Source organism: Orbicella franksi, chromosome 9 (genome assembly GCF_964199315.1).
Source record: "Orbicella franksi chromosome 9, jaOrbFran1.1, whole genome shotgun sequence".
In the NCBI taxonomy this organism is placed as follows: Eukaryota; Metazoa; Cnidaria; class Anthozoa; order Scleractinia; family Merulinidae; genus Orbicella; species Orbicella franksi.
In genome coordinates this window covers 22608065-22626672 of record NC_138153.1, presented here as the reverse complement: position 1 = coordinate 22626672, position 18608 = coordinate 22608065, and the positions used below count along the sequence as shown (strand labels likewise).

Here is an 18608-nt window from a genome sequence, read left to right as displayed (position 1 = left end):
CCATGTTAGTAGGTCTTCTCAAACAAACAGCCACTGCGCGGATGTGATGTAAATAAACCGTTATTATCGCGATCGTTACCATTATTGGTTTTTTGACGGTTGAAGCAAATTAGGCTGTAATTTTTCATAAAAGGGTACAAATTTGTCCATATCTGACCAATCCAATTAGTATTATAATTTGTGCATTCAATATTGCGTCTTTACTCTTCAAATGTTTGTCTTATTAACGTAATTACGTCACCTTTATTACCGCCGCGTGCATTAATCGCCTGCTCCCGTGACTAGAAGTTGAACGACGTGAACATAAGCATACTTTTTGTGATATATTAAAACGTTGCTTTATAAACAGCATACCTTGCCCCTAGACAATCGTTTAGTTCTTAATGAAGGATATCTGAGACATTTGACGGCTAATATTGGCTTGCTCATTTGACGGTTGACGGTAAAAATATTGCGGTTTTGACGGTTGACGGTTAATGTTTTGGCCATTTGACGGTTAACCTCATTGAGATCCACTGCCTAACGCTAAAACCAGGATAGCGTTGTTTTTGAAAAACTTCAATTTTGAGCATCGTGAGAAGTAGGCAAATGTTCAACTGTTTGCTGTACTTCGTAGACTTATTTTTTCTGTCTTCCTGATCAAAAAACTAGAAACTACCAGTTCCTGATTGGCACACCACTGAGTATGGCAGCTTTCATTCGTAACCGGTTTCCGTAGTGTAGTGGTTATCCCGTCCGCTTTACACGCGGAAGGTCGCCGGTTCGAGCCCGGCCGGAAACACATGATTGTTCTTCCTATGAGAGTAAATCTTGCTACCCAACTCTAACTAGCTCTTACAAAATTTTGAGTCAGCAAAAACAAAACAAAAGGGAAAAAAAAAGCAAGGTGTCGACGTAACTGAGCTCCATTGATCTTTCATCTCTTAGCAACTTCATATTAAGATCGATACCTTAAATAATGCTATCGAGCTATGATCTTAACAAAGCTTATGTTATTGATTGTTAGTGGGTTGGTAACCAGAAATGTACGAGTTTTAGTCGGAGAAACCAAGAATCTATTCGCAATTAGTTGACGGTTGATTACAATTTTAGTGTTAAATGTCAGTTTCAACTTTTGTATTCTCCAACGACAAAACCATCGTTTTAAACTTCTCAATTGTTTTTGTTTTTTTCCAGGTTATTTTAAATGGAGTAATTAATCACTTTCTTTTATACGTTTTGCTAATAAGATTTGGCGAAAAAGAGAGATGATGACATTGACCATTCCATTACAAGCAATCCATAACCTTAACCCCTATTATCGTATAGCATGATGAGAACATCTTTGAGGGTGAAGAGTATTTTGGCAGGTTGCTTAAACATTTCGCCGGTATCAGGAGACGATGAAGAGAGAGCCACGTCATGTATCAAGTGCGCGCGCTAAGTACTAGAATGAACAATGATAAGGCAGATGGCCACTGCTATAGCTTTGCTGGGATTTAACGAGCTTGGTGACCCCTACTTTTCTTTCCAGAAACAGATTTTATTTACAATTATCTCCACATTGTCCAAAAATAAACAGAAAATCAAGCTAGGAAGTTAAAGAAAACAAAAAAAAAAATGATATTTGCTAGCAATAAAGATAGAAAGTTAAAAAAAAGGTAGGAAGCCGGCAGTTAAAAAAAAAATTCGAGATTTCTCTCCACGGGATATCGAATCCTGCCATCTTGCGGCTGCAAGGCGCGTGAAACTATAGTCGCTAAATGCGAACTTGTTCTTTAAGGAACCTCACAAGTTGACTAAGTTGGGCCCACTTAAACAATATTTGGCGGAGAAAAGTTCACTTCAAACTTGGAATTAATACTATGTTTTTCCATGTTGAGATTTGTGTAAATGTTGTTGCACAATGTGTAAACTTATCTGAGAACAGTTGCAGGGCCCCAATGAAGAACACCTTTGATGAAGTATGCTCCCTGGCAAACATTTGTTATTATGGTTATTGTTCTGTGTAGTCGCGTAGTTACCAGTCCAACTCCGCTGATTATTTTTCTGCGTCCCGTCAATAAAGCAAGATCAGGAGCTCATGACCCGGAGCGTCCATCTCCCATACCAACCCTAGAAATTAACCCTTTCTCGTATCTTTTTATTTTTAGAATTTGACCTCTGGGACTTTTCGCACCCCGCCTTTCAAACGCCCAATCAAAGCCCAGGTGGTCCCCGAAGGACCACTAAGAGGTACCAATTCTAAAACAACACATTATCTCCTGTCATAATTTTTTGAGCTCAATACGCTAAAAGGAACCACGAAAGCTCCCGGTGTGGACCTTTTGAGGCTGAACACCCTAAGAGGTATTGAGCTATCTTAGTACTGCTGGAAATTACCAAGCGTGAAAGTGGACATGTCACCAACTTAGTACTATATGTATTAACAATGTTTTTTTCTTTATAATTTTTTTTCTTTTTATTTTTAAAAAAATAAACAAGTAAACAATAATACATGAGGTTATCTAATGTAGGGCACCGTAGCTCAGTTGGTTAGAGCGCCTGTCTAGTAAACAGGAGGTCATGGGTTCAAATCCCATCGATGCCTTACAAATGTTGTACTTTTTAATTTTTTATTACTTTCGAAAATTGCTCAACGAAGCTTCACATGTTGTACCACTAGGAATTTTTTTGGTTGTGTTATCCGATGGATTTACTTTTAAGATCTACGCAAGAGTCGAGTGAAAAATTTCAAGAATTATATGGAACGTAATTTGCGAATAAATGACCATTATAATATAGATAGGACCCTGCGCACGCTCTGATTGGTCAAAAACCCATGTTTTATCAGAGTATAAAGCGCTTTCACAAAATTACTTAAATGTAAATAGACGCCCTGGATTACATTTGTCCCGTTAGTTCAGCGACATTTCTTTGGTCGACTTCAGTCTCGTTTGATGAATTTATATTTCTTTCTTCTTTCATTGCTGTAAAAGTAGTTCGCTCCAAAGTGGGGGGCTGGGAGTGTGGGCGGATAACTACGATGGACTAGCATCCCATCCATGGAAAAGAAAAATACTCTCAGTTGTTTAATACAACGGAGACTGGGATTAGATCTGCAGTGTGTGAGCTAGCAAGACCCGGGTGCGGCCATCTAACCTTGCCTTACCACTCCGTGGCAAAGGAGGGCGTCAATTTCAGTTCTAAAAGATGAAATTCAACCTTTAACTGCCAGGTTACAGTAAAGCAAGTCGCAAAGGAAAGAGTAATTCTTCAAAGAATCTTTGTGATATCTGCGTCATACAGCTGTTTTGAGAAAGGTTGCGCTACAAAGCGTAAAAGAGTACCGCGCGACAAATATACCGAAAGGTGCTCTGGGTATTGCCTGTTTACCGCTGGTCGATTGAAGTCCACGTTGTTTTAGAGCGACAGCGGAAAATTTATTAATAGGAGTATTCTCATCTTCTCTGATAGCCAGAGAAAATTATCCAAATAAAAAGTTTACAAACCTTTACTTGCACAACAATGGTCCGAAAAAAATCTGCCTTCAAAAAAAAGTAAAGCTGCATATTAGCTAGTAAAGTAAAGACTGCTGGAGAATCCGGCTATCGATCCCGGTACCTCCCGCATGCTAAGCGGTCGCTCTACCATTTGAGCTTATTCCCCAAACCGTAAGCATTTGGTTCAATATACAAAATACTATAACTATTGAAAAAACAATGTTAGAGGCATGACTTGGTGATTTGTTTTATTTTTTTTCTAAATGTACTTAGAATTTCATTTTAGAAAAACAGATAATTTAATATGTTGCTTTTCATTCTAGTTCCTTGTTATTTAGAACATAAGCTACTGATATTGACGAGACATGATTAGAAAATAAATGGGAAACAACTTCTAATAAATAATTTTGGGATAACTATATTTCAACAATATAGTCATTTGAGAAAGCACGTTAACAATATATACATACATCTTAAAGAATAAGACCAAATCAGTTTAAACAAAGCCAATACGCGGGTGCTGTTCCTCATTAGGCCAAACTTTTGACAACGTTCTTGTACAAAGGCAGTAGTACTTAATAAAAAACGGCACACAACAAAAAGAATAGAAAAGTTTAAAACGATGGTTTTGTCGTTGGAGAATACAAAAGAGTAATTTAACATTTAACACAAAAATTGTAATCAACCGTCAACTAATTGCGAATAGATTCTTGGTTTCTCCGACTAAACTCGTACATTTCTGGTTACCAACCCACTAACAATCAATAACATAAGCTTCATTAAGGTCATAGCTCGATAGCGTTATTTAAGGTATGGATCCTAATATGAAGTTGCTAAAGGATAAAGGATTAATGGAGCTCAGTTACGTCGACACCTTTCGTTTTTTTTTCTTTTGTTTTGTTTTTACTGACTCAAAATTTTGTAAGAGTTGGCTAGAGTTGGGTAGCAAGATTTAGCCTCATAGGAAAAACAATCATGTGTTTCCGGCTGGGCTCGAACCGGCGACCTTCCGCGTGTAAAGCGGACGTGATAACCACTACACTACGGAAACCGGTTACGAATGAAAGCTGCCATACTCAGTGGTGTGCCAATCAGGAACTGGCAGTTTCTAGTTTTTTTATCAGGAAGACAGAAAAAATAAGTCTACGAAGTACAGCAAACAGTTGAACATTTGCTTGCTTCTCACGATGCTCAATATTAAAGTTTTTCAAAAACGATGCTATCCTTGTTTTAACGTTAGGCAGAGGATCTCAATGGGGTTAACTGTCAAATGGCCAAAACATTAACCGTCAACCGTCAAAACTTGCTATTTGCTGCGGTTCGTAGAATAGCAGCAAATTTACGTTTTCACGGTTCGCCGGACATTTGGCAGTTGTCATGGCAACATCAGAATCGAGATCGTGTGTTGGCGGGATTTTACTTGGGGAATCATTCTAGACTAGCGCTCCTCCTAAAGAAAAGGGGGTTTTTCCTGACGGGCAGCAGGCACACTAGTTTTTAATGTATTTGTTCAGTTTCATATAACGTACACTATCTAAGCTTATCTGAAGTTATCAATAAACGGGGGCTGCTCCTTACTTGATGCTGGGCTAACCAGGTACAGCTAATCCAGTGCAGCAACCAGTGCCCCATTTACAAGTGGAAAGTTGTGTTTTATTGATTGATTGATGTAGGGAATAGGGAAAACCGCAATATTTTTACCGACAACCGTCAAATGAGCAAGCCAATATTAGCCGTCAAATGTCTCAGATATCCTTAATTAAGAACTAAACGATTGTCTAGGGGCAAGGTATGCTGTTTATAAAGCAACGTCTTAATATATCACAAAAAGTATGCTTATGTTCAAGTCCTTCAACTTCTAGTCACGGGAGCAGGCGATTAATGCACGCGGCGGTAGTAAAGGTGATGTAATTACGTTAATAAGACAAACATTTGAAGAGTAAAGACGCAATATTGAATGCACAAATTATAGTACTAATTGGATTGGTCAGATATGGACAAATTTGTACCCTTTTATGAAAAATTACAGCCTAATTTGCTTCAACCGTCAAAAAACCAATAATGATAACGATCACGATAATAACGGTTTATTTACATCACATCCGCGCAGTGGCTGTTTGTTTGAGAAGACCTACTTACATGCAATGCAACTAAAAATTACGCTAACAGGATGGACTCTTGACGCTAACTATACAGAAAACAATTATCAAAACAGAAAGAATCGTCCCCGGGTGGGCTTGAACCACCAACCTTTCGGTTAACAGCCGAACGCGCTAACCGATTGCGCCACGGAGACTTACATGGACGGTGTTTGTACGATTTTCATCAAGTTAAATTGTGTGGATGAAATTTTAACTTGCGTAAGGTTTCTGCTACATTATTGTATCTTGCTCGAATGACATGAAAAGCGAAAAACCAGGGAAGTTGGATAGTAACTGTCTTAGTCAATAAGCCAACAAATAACTGGTGTTATATAGTACCAGTTCAATAGAGAGAAGTAGGTTAAGACCTTTTTCAAATGAATATTCAACCACGTTTGGCCTGTTGGTCTAGGAGCATGATTCTCGCTTAGGGTGCGATAGGTCCTGAGCTCGACTCCCGGAGAGGCCCTTTTAATACTCTTTTATTGATAAACACGACATCAAAACGAAACAAGCTACGATGGCTTATGTGACGTCACAAATGCCATATGAAACAGTGAATTACCTTCCCCCTTTAAAAACAAATTTCTTTCATTTTTGTGCAAACAATTCTAACTGACCACAATGAAGCCTCTTTGTATTAGAATATGACTTAATCAAGTGTTTCTGTTGGCATCCATATTTTTCAAACCGATACTCTCCAGCCCCCCGGGGTGGGGGGAAAATACTGCCGTATATGGGCTATATAGGTAAGTGCCGCAGTAAAGGGTATGGTTTTCAAGCAGTTTACTCTAGCATAGTGTATATAAATCAGAGCGTTTGGGTCTAGAATAGAGTATCATTTTTCACGAAACTGACCAGTTGGTTGAAGATTTTATCTAAACTAAGGAAACCAGGAATTGCCACTCATAAATATAAAAAAATAAAATCGGCAAGTTTAAATTTTTGCAACTCGGCCTCAACAGCGTCGATAGATGACTATCATAAAACACTACTGGATATTATTAACTGGGGCCCCAGCGGAACATCCCTGCCCAGAAAATCCTAAAGTACCCCCCTCCCCGGGTTCCAGAGCTACATGTAGTAACATTATAGACAAAGGTAAATTTGATCTAGTCCTTTTGTTTTGTAGCGATCAAAACAAATATATAAAAACAGGTTTTTAATTGAAATAAAGGTCAAGAATTAGGAAAAGAGAAATCAGATAAATAAGATAAAAATCTTAAGATAGTATTTTCCAGTTGATTTAGTCAAAAGAAATATTGGTCCGTGTGAGGGTCAAACTTACGACCTTGGCGTTATCAGCACCACGCTCTGCCGACTGAGCTAACGGACCATAGATTTAAAGGAGATTTAAATACACCACATTAAAGAATTTAGAACATTTAAAAATACTTACTGCTATTTGTAAAATTTTGAAGAAAATAAGTTGCCAAATAATATTAAAAAGTCACTCTTGGTCTAAATTTTGTCTTTTGGAGTAAAATAATGTTATCGTATCGATCTCGGTACCTCCCGCATGCAAAGCGGGCGTTCTACCATTTGAGCTAATCCCCCGATTGTTACATGAAAAAAAAAACAGAGTTTTAGATAAAATAAAGTACTAGTTTTGGAAGAATGTTTGAACATATTTAGCATATATGGTACAAGCTATTGTCATATTATTACAACAGAAAAATAACTACTAAATGATTTAACTGATGCAGCAAAGTCTGCCATTATATTTTCACATCTCTCAATTATGGTTAATTTACTTGTCAAAATTACTCTTATTTGTATATTTTCACCCTCAAAATACAAGATGCCATAAAACAGTTCATAAATAAATCGAGCATGCAATCATAAAAACACTGCCAAAGTCAAATAAAAAAATGAAAAAAATGTTTCCAGCCGGGCTCGAACCGGCGACCTTCCGCGTGTAAAGCTGACGTGATAACCACTACACTATGGGAACGAATTACGAATCGTCGGTGCTATCCTCAGTGGTGTCTTAACCGTCAAATGGCCAAAAAATTAACCGTCAAAACCGCAATATTTTTACCCGCCGTCAATCGTCAAATGAGCAACCCAATATTAGCCGTCAAATGTCTTAGATATCCTTAATTTAGAACTAAACGATTGGCTAGGGTCAAGTTATGTTGTTTAGAAACGAACGTTTTAATATATCACAAAAAAGATACACTTATGTTCAAGTCCTTCAACTTCTAGTCACGGGAGCAGGCGATTAATGCGCGCGGCGGTAAAAGAGGTGATATAATTATGTTAATCAGACAAACTGTTGACTGAAGAATAAAGACCTCATATCTAATGCACAAATTATAGGACTAACTGGATTATTCAAATATGGGCAAATTCGTACCTTTTTATCAGAAAAATTACAGCCAAATTCACTTCAACCGTCAACGATAATAATAATAATAATAATAATAATAATAATAATAATAATAATAATAATAATAATAATAATCGAATATTTCCTCAAGATAACCCTTCAGTACAAAGTACTGTTATCAACGGGTTCCTGCTAAGAATTAAAAACTAATAAACAAGAATTATCAAGATATATAAAATAAGATACATATTAAAAACCGTTAAAAATACAATAGAAATAACAAGAAATAATCGTCCAAGGCTTTCCTAAATAAAACTCTAGAATTAATGTTTCTTAAACTTAAAGGCAATAAATTAAAAATCGAGGCACCTAAAAAATAAAAGCTACGGCGCACAAAATCCAGTCTGACTTTTGGTAGTTTTGCGGTTTTCCCATTGTTTCTAGTGTTTAAAGCGTTATGATCTAATCGGTGAAAATAGTCTTTAAATGGAAAGCATGCAGTTCCATTAAGGCAGTCAAATACAAAGCAGCACGCTCTTTTTTGTGAAAAGTTACCAACAGTTAAAAATCGAAGATCACAGTTCTGCGAACTGCATTTTGGGGAAATGATTTCGAGGCTTCGCGTCTCAATGGACCGGATCATGCGTTTGCGGGACTCTGACCATCCAAGACTAGTATAGCCGCAATACGTAAATATTGGCATAATCATCGATTGGTAAATTCGTTGGGCAGTAAAAGTATCAATACTGGAACGGATGCGCCGTAAGAGGTTCACTCTTCCTGCTGCGTTCTTGTAAATTTTTTGAAAATGAGTTCCAAAATAAAGTGTCGGGTCCAGATGCACGCCGAGGTACTTATAACATGTAGTGGTGTTGATGGGAAAACCGTTGACTGAGAGCTTGACTTGACAGCCTTGAAACAGATTCAACCGCTTACCGGTACCAAACAGCATCACCTCAGATTTTCCTTTCTTCAGATTAAAAGTAAGTTCATTATCACGAAACCAGTTAGAGAGATTATCTAAGTCCTGTGAAAGGCTGCTTTGTATCGCATCGATATCACTTGAGGATGTAAAAATCAGCGTAGTAACTGATAATCTTACAATGACGAAGGGGACTGTGCACATCATTAAAGAGGATGAGAAAAAGGAGGGGCCGAAGAATACTTCCTTGAGGAACTCCAGTGTTAATTGGATTTGGTTCAGAAAGCACACCATGAAATTGAGCGATCTGCTTGTGATGGAATAAATAATCAGTAAACCGTGACAGTTCCATATTATATACTCCATAACGGGACAGTTTACTCAATAAAACGGAATGACTGATGGTATCGAATGCCTTTGATAAGTCAATAAAAACTGCTCCTGTCGCATTTCCACTGTCGGCCTCCTATCTGATGAGATCAGAAATCACGATAATAACGGTTTATTCGCATTACATCCGCATAGTGCCTATTTACTTGAGAAGATCTACTTACGAGTACTACAATTACAAATTATGCAAACAGGATGGATGAACGGAATAAACTATATAGAAAATAATTACCAAAACAAAAAGAGCCGTCCCCGGGTGGGCTTGAACCACCAATCTTTCGGTTAACAGCCGAACGCGCTAACCGATTGCGCCACGGAGACTTCCTTCGAAGGATTTTGTACAATTTTCATCAAATTTATTTTTGTGGATGAAATGTTAACTTGTGTAAGAGTTCTGCTACATTGTATCATGCTAGAAAGACACGAAAAGTGAAAACCCGGAAGATTTGGATAGTAAATATCTTGGCCAATGAGACAACACATAACAGGTGTTACAGTACCAGTTCAACAGAAAAAGGTAGATTAAGACCTTTGTCAAATGATGTCCAACCACGTGTGGCCTGTTGGTCTAGTGGTATGATTCTCGCTTTGGTGCTAGAGGTCCCGGGTTCCGTTCCCGGACAGGCCTTTTTTAATACTCTTTTGTCAATGAAAACAACATCATAAACAAACAGACAATTTTACGATGGTTTTTGTGACGCCACAACGGCCATATGAAGCAACGGAATACCTTTCTTCTTTAAAGAATCACTTTTATTTTTGCGCAGACAATTCCAAGTGACTACTACGAAGCCCTTCTAGATTAAAATATGACTTAACCAAGTCCTTCTGTAGGCCGGGAAACATTTCCAACGACCTCTGGGAAAACATTAAACTAAAGTAATTTTGATCTAGTCGTCTTGTTTTGAACTGATCAGGGGGAATTAACTAATGAAAAAAAATAAAGGAAAAGAGAAATCAGAGTACAGTCAGTTAGAAATCTTAAAATGGTATTTTCCAGCTGGTTTACTTAAGAGTCCCTGTCCATAAAAATGGAAAATAACTCGGCAAGGGTCAAAATTCGATTTCGCTAATATTTTCATGTTAGATAGGCTAGGGCATGACAAAAACTACTGGATAGTTTTTTTGGCAAAATATCCTTTTATTTCAAAGAAATATGCAAATTACCAAATTCCGTTAAAATCGTCATTTAACGCACCATTTTATTACACAAGTTTGAGAGCCTTGCATGCAAAACCACATCATTCTTCCGTCTTTAAAACACTCAAATATTTTTGTGCAATGTTTAAATGTGTACTGGGTTGATTTTAGGGAATGTTGCGTTGTCTTTTTGGGTGCCAAATAATTAAATTTCGAAGACATGTATTTCATTCACTTAAAAGTACTTCGTGGATATAATTAATTTTCACTATGTGCGAAACCTTCAAATGGATCAAGCTTCTGGTGGTTGAATCGCAGAAGGATGGTCTACAGATTCCTGTAAAAATTTCTTTGGGCAAATGATTGTGAGCGACGCGAGAGCTTTTCAAAGTACGTCAAAATTGCAAATATTTGACCATCCGTCGTCAAATTTCAATTTACGGGTTAGACGTATATTTTAGCATGCGTCAAATGATTTGACCTATGTTAAATTGAAATAGACACACAGCTGATAATTTCGAAATGTTCTAACCTCATTTGCTGTAAAAGGCAGGTGCAAAACCGATTTGACGTGTTTCTCTCACCATTCGTCGCACATAAAGCAGAAGTTTGCTTTTGTTTACATAACGTCCGATGTACATCGCCAACTGTCAACTTATTTAACGGTCGAATACCATGAATCTGTGACCCTCTTTCGACACATATGATCACCACTGCATCTAAGTCTAAAACGGCTGAGTCATTTGTAGATAGTTGCTTGCTTTGCACTACACCAAAATATTACGTTTGATCATCATGGTTTGATGGCTTGAATCCTTGCTTGCAGCGGTTCCTTATTCGTCACGCAATGCTGTCATCCCATTTTAGGGGGTAGGGGTAGGACAATTTCTATCCTAATACGTAAGGCTCTGTAAGGTTTGGAATCACTGGGAGCACACAATCGTGATGAGTAGGGAAGAGATTGAATTAAGAAATGAAAAGAATGAATAGCTTACCATTGCCCCTGTTGTTATCTTTTACTCGACCACCGCTACCTATATACCCTGCGAAATACTGTAACGCTAAACTCATACCTAGGTCTTTTCGCGCTACGCAATTATTTTTGGTTTACATGTAATACAGTGGGCTACCCTCGGGGAAATGGGTGGTGACCGCTTAATGGGGCTAGCCGCTTAAATAGAGATCGGTGTACCTTGAATATTTAACTTTTCACTGTCAGGCGAACATTCAAGACAATCATGATAGACGTCTGTTTGAATTATCACTCGTCATACACCTTCAATTTCAGACTCTTATCTGCCATCGCCCTTTCCAAAACAAAGTTCTTAAATTTTGGGTGGCCGCTTAATAGGGGTAAAGACAACAATGAAACCCTTATCGGAATGACCAAATGGTGGCCGCGGAGGTAACCGGTCAATAGGTGTTTTATTTATAATATTTTACTGACGATAATTTTGGACTGTATTGACAACAACATACCAATGCCTCGCCACTAAGCAAACAAAATACGCCAAATAAAATGGCATGGCCAGGGCTATTTACTCACGTAATTACTAATTAAATTTAGTCTGTTTTTCTCACGAATTAGACACGTTGTGATTTCCTATTTTTATTTCAGCTAGTTCTTGCTTCATTGATCTATAATTTGCTTATGGCGATTTTCTTAAAATTCTAGTGAGTACAGGCACTAGCTTTATCAGCTGTTGTCTGAAACGTCAGAACGTATAACAAACGTGATGTGGACCGACGCCACGTACACTATAGAACGCGATTATATAAATATACACATATTATTATATATATGAACAAACAGATGAACAATGATTAAATTGTTTCAGTTATCCCGAGAGTACTCTATACAAAATAGATCAAAATGTGCAGCATATGCCGTGACAGCATTGCGTGACGAACAAATAACGGCTGTAAGATTGTGCTGCGCCGACACGCTTATCAGCAATGGTCAGCAATCGATCAAACGCAATATTTTGGCGAAGCGTAAAGCAAGCAACTATCTACAAATGACTCAGCCGTTTTAGACTTAGATGCGGTGATGTTCATAAGCGCAGCAAGATGGTCACAGATTCATAGTATTCGACCAAAAATAGGTTGACAGTAGGCGATGTACATCGGACGTTAGCCTTGTGTAAACAAAAGCGAACTTCTGCTTTATGTGCGACGAATGGTGAGAGATCGACTAGAAACACGTCAAATCGGCTTTGGACCTGCCTTTTACAACAAATAAGGTTAGAACATTTCGAAATTATCAGCTCTGTGTCTATTTCAACTTATTATAGGTCAAGTCGTGTGGCACATGCTAAAATATACGTCTAACCCGTAAATTGAAATTTGACGACGGATGGTCAAATATTTGCACTTTTGACGTACTTTGAAAAGCTCTCGCGTCGCTCACAATCATTTGCCCAAAGAAATTTTTACAGGAATCTGTAGACCATCCTTCTGCAATTCAACCACCAGAAGCTTGATCCATTTGAAGGTTTCGCACATAGTGAAAATTAATTATATTCACGAAGTACTTTTAAGTAAATGAAATACATGTCTTCGAAATTTAATAATTTTGCACCCAAAAAGACAACGCAACATTCCCTAAAATCAACCCAGTACACATTTAAACATTGCACAAAAATATTTGAGTGTTTTAAAGACGGAAGAATGATGTGGTTTTGCATGCGAGGCTCTCAAACTTGCTTAATAAAATGGTGCGTCAAATGACGATTTTAACGGAATTTGGTAATTTGCATATTTCTTTGAAATAAAAGGATATTTTGCCAAAAAAGCTATCCAGTAGTTTTTGTCATGCCCTAGCCTATCTACCATAAGAATATTAGCGAAATCGAATTTTCTACCCTTGCCGCGAAATTAAGAATTTGTCTGATTTTTACAGGCAGGCACTCTTAAAAGGACAAGTTGGTCCGTATGAGGGTCCAACTCACGACCTTGGCGTTATCAGCACCAAGCTCTACCGACTGAGCTAACGGACCAGACAAATTAACCTCGGTGCCGTTTTTTTAAAGTATTACCGCCTTTGTACAAGAACGTTATCAAAAGTTTGGCCTAATGAGGAACAGCACCCGCTCATTGGCTTTGTTCAAACTGATTTGGTTTTATTCTTTAAGATGTATGTATATATTGTTAACGTGCTTTCTCAAATGATGAGGACATTTTTGTTGAAATATAGTTATCCCGAAATTATTTATTGGCAGTTGTTTCTCATATGCTTTCCAATAATGTCTCGTCAATATCAGTAGCTTATGATCTAAGTAACAAGGAACTAGATTGAAAAGCAACATATTTTATTAAATTATGTTTTTCTAAAATGAAATCCTAAGTAAATTGTTTAGAAAAAAGCTTAAAACTAATTACCAGGTCATGCCTCAAACATTGGTTTTTCAATAGTTATAGCAACTTGTATATGCTTACGCTTTGGGGAATTAGCTCAAATGGTAGAGCGCCCGCTTAGCATGCGAGAGGTACCGGGATCGAAACCCGGATTCTCCAGCAGTCTTTATTTTACTAGCTAATATGCAGCTTTAATTCTTTTTGAAGACAGTTGTTTTTCTGTGCATTGTTGTACAAATAACGGTTTGTAAACTTTTTCTTTGGATAATTTTCTCTAGCTATCAGAGAAGATGCGAATACTCCTCTTAATGAATTTTCCGCTGTCCCTCTGAAACAACCTGGACTTCAATCGACCAGCGGTAAAGGAGCAATACCCGAAGCACCTTTCGGTATTGGCGCGGGGTACGCTTTCAGTTACGCTTTTGTAACGCAGCCTTTCTCATAACAGCCGTATAACGCAGATAGCACAAAGATTCTCTGAAAAATTACTCTTTCCTTTACGACTCGCTTTATTGAAACCTGGAAGTTAAAGGTTGAATTTCATCTTTTAGAAGTGAAATTGACGGCCTCCTTTGACACTGGATGGTAAGGAAACGTTAAATGGCCGCACCTGCGCCTTGTTACCCCACACACGGCAGAGTTTATCCCAGTCTCCGTTGTATTAAACAACTGAGAGTATTTTTCTGTTCCATGGATGGGATGCTAGTCCATCGTAGTTATCCACCCCCACCCCCAGCCCCCCAACGTCGAGCGAACTACTCGTACGAAACGAGGAAAGAAATGTAAATTCATCAAACGAGACAAGTCGACCAAAGAAATGTCGCTGAACTGACGGGACCAATGTAATCCAGGTCGTCTATTTACATTTGAGTAATGTTTTAAAAAGCGCGTCGATAATTTGAGCTGTGAAATGCATAAATGAATGGATTTACCACAGAACTAATAAAAAGCAGAAATAGCCCAAAAGCCCGCACGGTTTGGCTTACCAGCCGAAAATAGCGAAGGGCAGAAACAACACTGGTAGGTAAAACACACGCCCCGAAAACAAAAGTAACCGTCAGCGACATCTTCAAGAGTTGTTTTCGTTGTCGCATGAGTTCTTTTTCAGGGATATTACTGTCAGGTGTAACCGCACTTCTGTGATTGAGCGATTTCACAAGTTTACTGTAGCAAAAGCTGATAATGAGAAAAGGAAGAACGAAAACAAAAATTATGTAGAAGATAATGTGAGTTAACTCTGCGTTCTGACCGTATTGTTTGTACACAAACAATGGTGTGTTTAAGGCAACGGAGGCCATCCACGTGCCAATAATCGCGTATCGAACCGTTTCTCTCGTAAGCTGCAATTGAACATCCGTAATGGTCTTACTACTGCGTTATAACATTCTATTGCTAGGATTGTAAGCGTGAATACCGAGACAACCGTAGCAGTCAGAGGAACGTTGAAGCCGACAAAGAACATACAGAGAACAGTTCCAACAGCTCCATCTGGAAGGACCCTAATCATTGGGATGAGGCAAAAACCACAAAACAGGAGACTTGTAACATCGGCAGCCGCCAGATTTGCCAATAAATAATTCTGAGCAGTTTGAAGCGACTGGGTTCTCTTGATTGTTAACAGGACTGAAATATTTTCAGCGATTCCAACTCCGATAATTACTGACGCTGACAAACAAATCAGTAACTTGTCGATCGTAAAATAAAGTTTTCCATTTGAGGCTTTCTTTACCAACTCCACTATTGTCCCGTTCGTTGTAGAATTCCCTGAAATGTTTAAAGACATTCTCTTTCTCAGATTCGTTACTTGGTAGCGATTGAAGATCTGTTGAACGTTGAAGTTTGTGCCAAAGCAAATGGCTTGTAATAAATTAAAGTAAGCCTTCCTGAAAGGTATCATAAAAGCAATCAACCTTTAATGTAAAGGAGTAATCATTTTTTTTGTCTATAAATGACAGCAAACGCAATTTTAAAAAATTGAATCGTTCTTCCGAGAATGAAATTGATTAACAATGAAATCTTGTGAAACTTTTTAATCCAACTCGATAGTTGGTACAGCGATGGCAGTTTTTATATTAATTTTGCTTTCTCGTGGGAGAGGAAATTAATTGAAAATGCGCCGATCGTAATCACTTAGTATTTATTTCATAGCACGAAAGATTAAAACAAACAGAGCATTTAATCCACGTGCGAGAATCAGTGTTGTGTTCAGACTGCCATCTGCTGCTTCATATATGAAGGGTAAATGTAATTACTGACTGATGTTATAGATTGCCATTGATTTTAAAATAGCCTAAGGTTCAGCCTACTATTATATGCTGTTCTTAACAAATTTATACCGAGTTTTAGGTCTTTTCGGTTCAGTTCCTATTTAATGATGATGGACAGAAAGTAAAGCTATTTTATTATTTAATTCATGCAGACGCTTTAATTCACTGATGTTGTGTTCCGCTAGAATCACGATTTTAATTTTTTGCTATGTAAGCAAAAGCCAAACACCACACAGGTCCGACTGAGGTTCTGCCAAAGGTGATACTTTTTAATTGCAAACATACACCCGTATTTACATAAGAAAGAGTTGTTGAATCTGGGAAAATAATGATTTTGAAGGAAAAAACAACCTGGAGAATCCGGGTATCAATCCCGGTACCTCCCGCATGCTAAGCGGACGCTCTACCGTTTGAGCTAATTCCCCAGAAGCTCATGATGCCAAATTGCTAAGCGGTTTCTCAATCTCACTGTACCCAAGCTTTCGTATTACAGCTTATACTAATTAAGACAGCAACGAAAATAAAGAGCTTGGTGCTGATAACGCCAAGGTCGTGAGTTCGACCCTCACACGGACCATCTTCTTGCTTAAGTAAGCCAGCTGAGATAACACTATCTACCGATTTGTTTCTGATTTCTGTTTTTGAACAGAAGTAAACTCACCGACCTATTTTGCGCTTAGAACAGAAGATTCTACGGTTAAATAGTGGTACTGTTGAATTTGATTGGTTAGAAATTACAAATTCAGAAACTTATATGCTATATAATATATGAAACATGTTTCGTACGGTAGCGTAAAAATCCCAATAATTCCGGCCTATGCAGTACCTGCCTTTTTTTTTTTTTTTTTTTTTTATTTGCACGTTGCTTTGATTAAAAAAGAAAAAAAGAAGAAGCAACAAAATATGGCGACACAATTCATAAGTTGATCCAGAAAATCTCACACTTTAACTTTTTTGATGTTACCCTACTTGAAGGTAGTAACGTACTGGTAAATTAACGTGTTTTAAACCAAATTTATCGCAGTTTGTAGTAGCCTGGCCTGTTGGTCTAGTGGTATGATTCTCGCTTCGGGTGCGAGAGGTCCCGGGTTCGACTCCCGGATAGGCCCCATGTGTACTATTTTGTCAAAATATTTTTCAAGTCGTAACAGCATCGATTTCTTTGGCATTTTTTATCACTGGCTTATTGCATGTAAAGAACTGAACGAACGAGCGAAAGAGGAAAAGCGAAGAAAGTAAGCGAAAAAGATACTTCATTCTTACGCAAAAGCGAGGGCTTGCGTTGAACTGTGAAACTCTCCCTTTGATTTGTTTACCATATACAAAGCCTTCTTTAATAAATATCTGCTGCCCTGGAAATGTCTTTTTTAAATGAGCAAAGAAACATTTCCCGCCCAAAGAAAGCAAAAAGAGAAACACAAATTTGGCTTGCTATTGTTTGCGTGCAGTCCTTATCAAAACAGAAAAGGGAGTTTTTAAACTGCTTTTAAAGAAAAGTAGCATAAACATGCTGATAGAGTTGTACTTGGTTGTCCTATTAGTGAAGCAAAAAGCGGCGCATGATGACAGCACGTGTTACTCTCCTCACACCCTGTTTCCAGAGCAGAAATTAAAAGATTGAAAATTAACTGAAGGCAACGACAGCTTTGCTAAGAATCTGGAATGAATGAATGAATAATCATTACTTACTAAACACGATGAAATTTAAACTATAAGCTTGTGGGTTCATGTCGAAGTCGCGATAAGAAAACCCATCTAAAAATTATCCCAAAACATCCACTGTGGGCAACAAAATGGCGACTAGTGCATTTACCAATAGTTCTTAGCGTCAAAATCCCTAAGAGACGCTCATCAAAAACGTGCAGAAAACTTCCTAAAGCTTTAAACCTAGCGCATAGGATTAATGTAATACAGCGACAAAGGTTGCAATACTTTTGATAATCCAGGTACGCCATCCATTGTCGTAAAATGTACAGGCGCCATTTTTTCCCACTGTGGATTTTGGCGCGCTGTTACTGACGCCATGACACCTTGTGCCGAAGAAGCTGTACTTGGGTTCCGCCACCAGTGAGCCAGCTCTTCTCAGAGATTTAAGAAAATAATGATCGCATTCAATAAATATATTTCAATGAAAATCTGCTTAACATCGAGAGTATGGTGCGTTCAGGGTTTCCTACAGAAAATTTAATGCACGTTTTAAAATATAACAATAATAAACAAATATCCAACGACAAATCGATAATAAAAAATTGGAGAATCCGAATGACAGTGGAGAATCCTAAAACAGTGAATACTGATGATGAGTAATACAGTGATTTTGTGCAGGAAGTCATGGCACACTATCTGCGTTTTAAGAGCAGATAAATGAGGAAAAAAGAACTGCAAACAGAAAAGAAAAGACCAAAAAAATGTTAACATGGGTAGCAAAAATCTTGATTTTGGAGAATCCGGGTATCGATCCCGGTATTTTCCGCTTGCTAAGCATGCGCTCTACCATTTGAGCTAATCCCCCATTGTACAGATGCCTTAGGTATTGCAAGGCTATTTTGAAAAACAGGTTACCAGTTTTCTTCGAGTGTTACCGAAAATGAAAAAAGA

General features: G+C 37.9%; 8 non-coding genes across 8 annotated transcripts; 3 read left to right on the top strand and 5 right to left on the bottom strand.

Moving 5' to 3' along the window:
* The first annotated feature begins 708 nt into the window (after positions 1 to 708).
* Positions 709 to 781, top strand: Trnav-uac (transfer RNA valine (anticodon UAC)). The gene has a single exon. It is a non-coding gene; the product is annotated as a tRNA-Val (tRNA).
* Positions 782 to 2495: 1714 nt separating this feature from the next.
* Positions 2496 to 2569, top strand: Trnat-agu (transfer RNA threonine (anticodon AGU)). Its single transcript has one exon. It is a non-coding gene; the product is annotated as a tRNA-Thr (tRNA).
* Positions 2570 to 4439: 1870 nt separating this feature from the next.
* Trnav-uac (transfer RNA valine (anticodon UAC)) lies at positions 4440 to 4512 on the bottom strand. Its single transcript has one exon. It is a non-coding gene; the product is annotated as a tRNA-Val (tRNA).
* A 1171-nt stretch (positions 4513 to 5683) lies between these two features.
* Trnan-guu (transfer RNA asparagine (anticodon GUU)) lies at positions 5684 to 5757 on the bottom strand. The gene has a single exon. It is a non-coding gene; the product is annotated as a tRNA-Asn (tRNA).
* Positions 5758 to 7483: 1726 nt separating this feature from the next.
* On the bottom strand, positions 7484 to 7556 carry Trnav-uac (transfer RNA valine (anticodon UAC)). Its single transcript has one exon. It is a non-coding gene; the product is annotated as a tRNA-Val (tRNA).
* Positions 7557 to 9493: 1937 nt separating this feature from the next.
* Positions 9494 to 9567, bottom strand: Trnan-guu (transfer RNA asparagine (anticodon GUU)). The gene has a single exon. It is a non-coding gene; the product is annotated as a tRNA-Asn (tRNA).
* A 3745-nt stretch (positions 9568 to 13312) lies between these two features.
* Positions 13313 to 13385, bottom strand: Trnai-gau (transfer RNA isoleucine (anticodon GAU)). The gene has a single exon. It is a non-coding gene; the product is annotated as a tRNA-Ile (tRNA).
* Positions 13386 to 17047: 3662 nt separating this feature from the next.
* On the top strand, positions 17048 to 17119 carry Trnap-cgg (transfer RNA proline (anticodon CGG)). The gene has a single exon. It is a non-coding gene; the product is annotated as a tRNA-Pro (tRNA).
* Positions 17120 to 18608: the final 1489 nt, after the last annotated feature.